Consider the following 8024-nt stretch of genomic DNA (forward strand, 5'->3'; position numbering starts at 1 on the left):
CAGTGTAATTACTGGCAACCTACTTTATGAATATTGTGATTTATTGACAGAACTGTACATCATAAAAGGATCACTTTGTATTATTATGCAGGTGCAGGTGATCAATAATCAGACAAACGACGATAATCCAGGTGAAATGGTGGTTTATTTTGACATCCAATGGCCTGATGGCAAACAGCAGTAAACAATAAACAATGATTTATTTATAATCCACGTGTGTCCCGTTTTAATTCACCCACACGTAACACGTACACAAACATAAACACCAGTCCACAGTGCATGTTCCTAGTGAATACAGTTCTTTGTATCTGGGTTTAGTGCTGGCTTTTGGCTACAGTTCCTGAAAGTGTTAACTTTCTAAATAAAAATACAACAGTATTTTAAATAATGACAAACAAAACTAATGCGTCCCCTTAAATACTATCAACCATGAGCCCTTGGTCAACGAATGCAGCCTCTCATCCAATCCGCGGATGCCACATTGTTTCCCTTCTGGGTCAATGATTTAGTGCACTGTAGTTCCATCCCCATTCTAGATGGCTGACTTCCACCTAACCCTGGGAATGAACTGTTGGGCCATCCAGTCCAGCGCCCTCGCAGGTCGGGAGGGAGATCTAACACCAAAACTCATTAGTCATAAAAACTCCAGCCTCTGTCATATAGCTGATATAGCTCACTCGGTCATTGGCAAGATTTACGGTCCTCAACATAAATTGAATTAAGCAGGGGTAGTTGGCATTGGCATTTTAATGATGTTCCTCTTACTGCATGATTTAGCTTGAAGACAATGGAAAGACAACTCTACTGTTAAACAAAAACTCCTGGAGATATAAGCAATTAAAAACAGCTGTGATATAAAACCCACAATACCTGCGGCTAAAGAATGCCTGTACTGTACCAGGCTTTGTGACTATTTGCTAAGCGGTTAAGTATGCAGCACTGTAGGTAACAATGTGTAAAAATACTGTGAAATAATCTCAAATATTACACATGCAAGGCCCGATCTTCGATCTTTGCACAATCCCCTCGCTAAATTTGTGCCTCGCAAAAAATAGTGCTTTGGCACAAAATTAGATATATTCCAAACCAGCTCAAAGCAGTTGCGAGACATTGGAATATAGCACTTTTTTGACAATTCGCAAATCTGTTTGTGCCTTGCAAAACCGTCTGCGCATTCGTTACCAATATAGCAACTGCACACAACAGCCAAGCGAGAATGCAGAATGATGGACAGTTACCATGCGATAAGCGACAAGCTGCTATCATTGGTGTCGCCACAGTATGTACCGATATGACAGCAGACGAGACCACACAATATATCGTGCACACATACATACGGACCATTCAAATACACAATTGGCTCCATAGCTAGGCGCAGAGTTTTCAAATGAATGTACTGATAACACCACTGTTTTATTGAATACAGACAGTATTGTATCACAAGAAAATACTATATAGGCTTCTTTAAAGGCCAGCTGATCTGACATAGCTGTAAGTTTTTGAAGTAAAATAAATAAAAAAAAAAAGACTTGGTATACTGTCTGAGTTTTTTTTTTTATATATAAGTCATGCCGTGACAAAGTCTACTGTGGTAGCGCACTTTCTGATTTGTAAATGTAACGAGGTCATTCACCTGCAAAGTAAACATCAATCAAGCATTTTTATATACACAATACACAGAAATGCGTTATGTTATCCATTCTACTCACCCATTTGAACATCATGATTAAGCCCAGTTTCTAAGGTTTTGAGTGTCGCCGTAATGGATTTTTTTGTTATGCCATTTTTTTGTAAGAATCATAATTAATTCTAAATATGCTCCTAAAATGTTAATTGTAGCCTACTATGATTTGTCAATAACTGAACAGTCCTTGCACAATTAGCAACAACGACATTCAGCAAACTCGACAGCTGCATAAAAACGGCCAGAAATTACAGTTAATAGAACAGATTTCCCGCCTCAGCTAACTTATGATTGGACTGCTGCAGAGAAAATGTAGGTCTTTGATTGGTTGACCATATCATCGGTCTGATTTTAGGAAAACATTAACTGCAGCTGCCCACCCCTCACCTGTAATGCACAGCAACCTATGGAAGAGCCAAATAAAGAAATTGGCCACAAGATGGGTGTATGACGTATTTATACAATTAATTTACAGATGTGTAGCAACACACAGCAAAGACAGGCAGGACCCCCTTCCCCTCTTCATCCTTCTCTCAATCTTCATTTCCATACTCTGATGGTACACGTTGGATGCCGATATGCCATCCAGTCCAGCGCCCTCGCAGGTCGGGAGGGAGATCTAACACCAAAACTCATTAGTCATAAAAACTCCAGCCTCTGTCATATAGCTGATATAGCTCACTCGGTCATTGGCAAGATTTACGGTCCTCAACATAAATTGAATTAAGCAGGGGTAGTTGGCATTGGCATTTTAATGATGTTCCTCTTACTGCATGATTTAGCTTGAAGACAATGGAAAGACAACTCTACTGTTAAACAAAAACTCCTGGAGATATAAGCAATTAAAAACAGCTGTGATATAAAACCCACAATACCTGCGGCTAAAGAATGCCTGTACTGTACCAGGCTTTGTGACTATTTGCTAAGCGGTTAAGTATGCAGCACTGTAGGTAACAATGTGTAAAAATACTGTGAAATAATCTCAAATATTACACATGCAAGGCCCGATCTTCGATCTTTGCACAATCCCCTCGCTAAATTTGTGCCTCGCAAAAAATAGTGCTTTGGCACAAAATTAGATATATTCCAAACCAGCTCAAAGCAGTTGCGAGACATTGGAATATAGCACTTTTTTGACAATTCGCAAATCTGTTTGTGCCTTGCAAAACCGTCTGCGCATTCGTTACCAATATAGCAACTGCACACAACAGCCAAGCGAGAATGCAGAATGATGGACAGTTACCATGCGATAAGCGACAAGCTGCTATCATTGGTGTCGCCACAGTATGTACCGATATGACAGCAGACGAGACCACACAATATATCGTGCACACATACATACGGACCATTCAAATACACAATTGGCTCCATAGCTAGGCGCAGAGTTTTCAAATGAATGTACTGATAACACCACTGTTTTATTGAATACAGACAGTATTGTATCACAAGAAAATACTATATAGGCTTCTTTAAAGGCCAGCTGATCTGACATAGCTGTAAGTTTTTGAAGTAAAATAAATAAAAAAAAAAAGACTTGGTATACTGTCTGAGTTTTTTTTTTTATATATAAGTCATGCCGTGACAAAGTCTACTGTGGTAGCGCACTTTCTGATTTGTAAATGTAACGAGGTCATTCACCTGCAAAGTAAACATCAATCAAGCATTTTTATATACACAATACACAGAAATGCGTTATGTTATCCATTCTACTCACCCATTTGAACATCATGATTAAGCCCAGTTTCTAAGGTTTTGAGTGTCGCCGTAATGGATTTTTTTGTTATGCCATTTTTTTGTAAGAATCATAATTAATTCTAAATATGCTCCTAAAATGTTAATTGTAGCCTACTATGATTTGTCAATAACTGAACAGTCCTTGCACAATTAGCAACAACGACATTCAGCAAACTCGACAGCTGCATAAAAACGGCCAGAAATTACAGTTAATAGAACAGATTTCCCGCCTCAGCTAACTTATGATTGGACTGCTGCAGAGAAAATGTAGGTCTTTGATTGGTTGACCATATCATCGGTCTGATTTTAGGAAAACATTAACTGCAGCTGCCCACCCCTCACCTGTAATGCACAGCAACCTATGGAAGAGCCAAATAAAGAAATTGGCCACAAGATGGGTGTATGACGTATTTATACAATTAATTTACAGATGTGTAGCAACACACAGCAAAGACAGGCAGGACCCCCTTCCCCTCTTCATCCTTCTCTCAATCTTCATTTCCATACTCTGATGGTACACGTTGGATGCCGATATGCCTGTGGAGCAGTGAAGAACACATATAACTGTATATGTAAACACACTACCGCTGTCCATCATATCAATACAGTGATAAAACACATAACTGATCTGCACATCCGGTGTGTGTATATGAGGGGGTGTCCATCATCTTATATATCTAGATTATAAAACGATGACTCGTGTGTCTAGAAAAAAAAAAAGGTTTTCTGAATAAGGTGTCTAGAAGGGGTAGCATTCCGATAGTATCCTAATACTACGTGGGTATTCGGTATCAAGTTTTCGGAATACTGGTATCAAGAATACGGATGGATTCATTCGGAATACCCTTTTTACATGGCATGGAATATCTGTTCAAATTTCCCACTTTTCCAAATATAACTGGAATCCTGATAGAACAGGACAACTGGAACAAGTGCCCGGATAGCAATATGGGTGCAGTCAATTGCACCTACCACGTGTGGCAGATGCACGACCTCATAAAAACCCTACATTATCTCCTCCGTTTGCTCTGGTACTGGGGAAATGAATATGCTCCTCAGCACGTCACAACAACGCGGTTATGAACCGGTCGAGGTGGTGGACACGGCTGACTGGGTGATCCCCACTGTATCACCCGCTACCTTCTGGAAGGTCCCAATAGCCAGGATACACATACAGACAGACTCTACCAATTGCTCAGACAAGACATGACTGCGCAGGTTTGTTCTAGCCAGGTCATCATGTGGCGTAGATGAGTCAAGACGATACCTGGACACAAGTTGCTCATTACTGAGCTCATATGTGTGCCGACACACCCTTTCAGCATATATTCACCTATGTTGGGGTTTCTGTTGCTGGGTGTGCCTTGCATCATTCACATCCACACGTCGACGGACGCGCTGCATGCTACCCACGTTTCCCATTGTTGCCTGTTTGTAGTCAGTGCTGGAGTGGTAGTGTGCACGGAGTTAACTCAGTCCTTTTACAATCCTTATTCTGCACGTCACAAACCTGGTTTTGTGCTTGGTGCATACCTTCGAATATACCAGGATCACGCATATTGTCGGCCACTCCCCCCATATTGCGCGATGCATACATTTTATTTCTGCACAGCGCAGAATGGATTGTGACGCACAAAAGGACGTTTCGAATATGGCAACTTGGCACAATTTCGGCACAAGGCCATTTGCGACGCTCATACCCCTCTGTGTGGTGCGCAAACCTTTTGAATATTGGGCTCGTACTGTTTTAAGTTTGTAAGACTACCATTAATATGAGCAATTCATTTTGTGGCAGCAGGACAGTAATGACAGTGGATATAGAAATGCTAATGACTCAAGTAAGCACACCTCATGGGGATTCTTGATTATCAGGTTTCTTAACATTTTAATAAATCCTCAAGTAAATAATAGCAATTTAAAGGAGCAAAGTCAATCCAGACACCACTCTGTCTTACTGTACTTGATGAAAGAGAATCCTACAGAACACAAATGAAGGGAAGTCAATCAGTTAAGAAAATATACCTTATAGTTTCCTAATTATATTTCTGGACATCTGCTGACGTTGGTGAGGGGGTGTTTAGATTCCTGTTATATAATGAGTCCCAGGGCCCTCTTAGCTTGATGTCAATAAACTGCAATAAACTGATGTCATTATGAACAGTTCAAGCTATATGTCTGTTTAGCTGAAAAAAAAAAATAAAAAAAAACTGTGAAGATATTCTAAAGCACAACCAGGTACAGGTCAGAAATACCAAGTTGATCTTAACTAAAGTATTTTCATTCATGTTTAGATTCACTTTGTATATCATTTTCTGGCCCAGTCATTACATCCTGATGACAATTGAAAATGCTGAAGTTTAAAGAATCCCTATGGACTCAACAGAGCTCTCAAACATGTCTTGAGCTGGTAGACCAATTACCTTTAAAGGCTGTATAAACGAAGCTTGGGTTTCTTGTTATTGTTTGCCAGCTAATCTGTGTGTGTTGAATATCCTTTTCCTGTGCTTGTTTTTCACTTTAATTGGGGTCATATAGATATTCCCAGTCCTACTCTATAGCTTGAACCTCTTGGTACTTTTTTACTCTACCAGCGTATGGTTGAGACCATGGGAACAAGGCCTCAAGGCCAGACAATAGAAATGAACCTTTACCACAATAAGAAGACAGTGTAAACATTCTTTTACTAGATTGTGGTGAATAGCAACCAATTAAAGTAAATACAATATCTTCAGCACACAAGTGTGATTGGAAAATAACCTTCATAGCAAATGCTTGGATTTTAATAAAAAATGGATCAGAGATTTCCTTTAACCTGATTGGTCAATATGAGATAACTAATCTCTGTTCATGGAACTTAAATGCTATCTCTCAAACTATATTTAATCACTATTCCAAATTAATTCACCAGAAAATACATAAATACAGTATTTATTTATGTATTTTACCTTTTTTCTGCTTGATAAAAGAAAATCTCCTTTGGCTTGGGCATTTAGTGGCACAAGACGAGCCTTACCAGACACTAAAGCTCTCTTCTTCAGGTTCTATTGCTTAACTGAATACTGTGTACCCTGCATAGAGAGAAGAAAAAAAAACATATGTGCTTTATGTTGGTTAGGTTGTTATTTACTGTAACCTTCATGGAACCACACAATATTCTAAATGCACCTTGCATCTCAATACAATAGAACTGCCTGATTCTGAGAAGCTACTTCAATAGGTGGAAGTAATAAAGCTGGAGAGATGCATCTATCTTCAACTATCAATACCTTTTGCCATTTAAACTTGATGAATTACAGATTAAAATGATCCTAAGGATCCATTTCCAGTCATTTTTGAAATACATTATAAAAGCAATTCCATCTTGAAGCGTCTAGGAATTCACTGAATTCATAAAATTGATGTTTATGTAAAACTGTGTAACTGTGATGAAAGCACTTGATGAAACATCCGACTTAGTTTCTTTCAAGTTTCTCACAGAATGCATTATTGAGTATTTGGATTTTTTTTTTATTGAGTTACGGATTCAGTTGACTTTAAATTGACTTTGGGAATGTAGCAAAAGAAGAAGTAAGCAAAAAAAACAAAAAAACAAACACACACAACAATAGTTTGTTTTATGGATCAAAATAGACCTTTTTTTGTATAAATCCTACTTTAGCGTAGTTTAAGCACTGTATAATCTGTATTATAGGTTCACTTTTAAGTAGTGTTTGTTCATTTTGTCACTGCTGATACATTCTTATGACTCTTGGAGCAGCCTTCCAACATGACTGTCCTTGTTATTATGGTCCCTGCTCAATGTGTACCCACCATTATGCCTCTTTTGAATGCTGTTAGATCTTTGCCTTTCCCCAATTTAAACATCTTCCAGACACAAGCTTCTTGTACAGGCATCTATGTTCCATGACGATGTTCAAGCCTGTAAAAATGATGCCATGACAACAGCTTTCACTGAGTAGGATTCCAGCTCATGTGTGGATAAAGAGTGGTTGGTTATCACCAAAAGTCAATCATAGACTATTGCCATGGGGCTTAATATAAACTATTTAAAGTCAAGTTAAAGTGCTGCTATGGCTATTGCTATAGTAATGCCATTAAGGTACAGTGTCTCTTATCAATCAACCAATCAATCTGTATTTTATATAGCACCTTTCATAGTGGAACACCACCACAAAGCTTATAGTCTGAAGTAAAGAAGGATATTACCTAAAATGTCCATATTGAGAATTCACCCTGCTGGTTGTAAGTATCTATGGTTAGAAGAGTGTTTCATTGAATAAGGAGCCCTGACAAGTTTCTGAAGAGGCAAAAAACACTTACGAATCCCCAATTAAAAATGTGCAAATCATGAAATAAGAAAATGATATTATAAAGGTATTGCAAAAACAGTGACAATCACTATCCAAGAAACATCGCCCAAACTCATTTTTAGCCTTCCAGCAATACAGACAGCTTGTGCAAATACACACCTATATATACAGTTCTTAAATAGCGAACCAAATCTATGAGCTCTGCTAAAGTTGAATGCTTAGAAGACTTAACCAAGGAAGAAGCAAATCCTGAGAATTGTATTTTGGTGTTAACTTGATTGTGGGACACTGTGCAA

This window comes from Polyodon spathula, chromosome 21 (assembly GCF_017654505.1).
Source record: "Polyodon spathula isolate WHYD16114869_AA chromosome 21, ASM1765450v1, whole genome shotgun sequence".
NCBI classification, from domain to species: Eukaryota; Metazoa; Chordata; class Actinopteri; order Acipenseriformes; family Polyodontidae; genus Polyodon; species Polyodon spathula.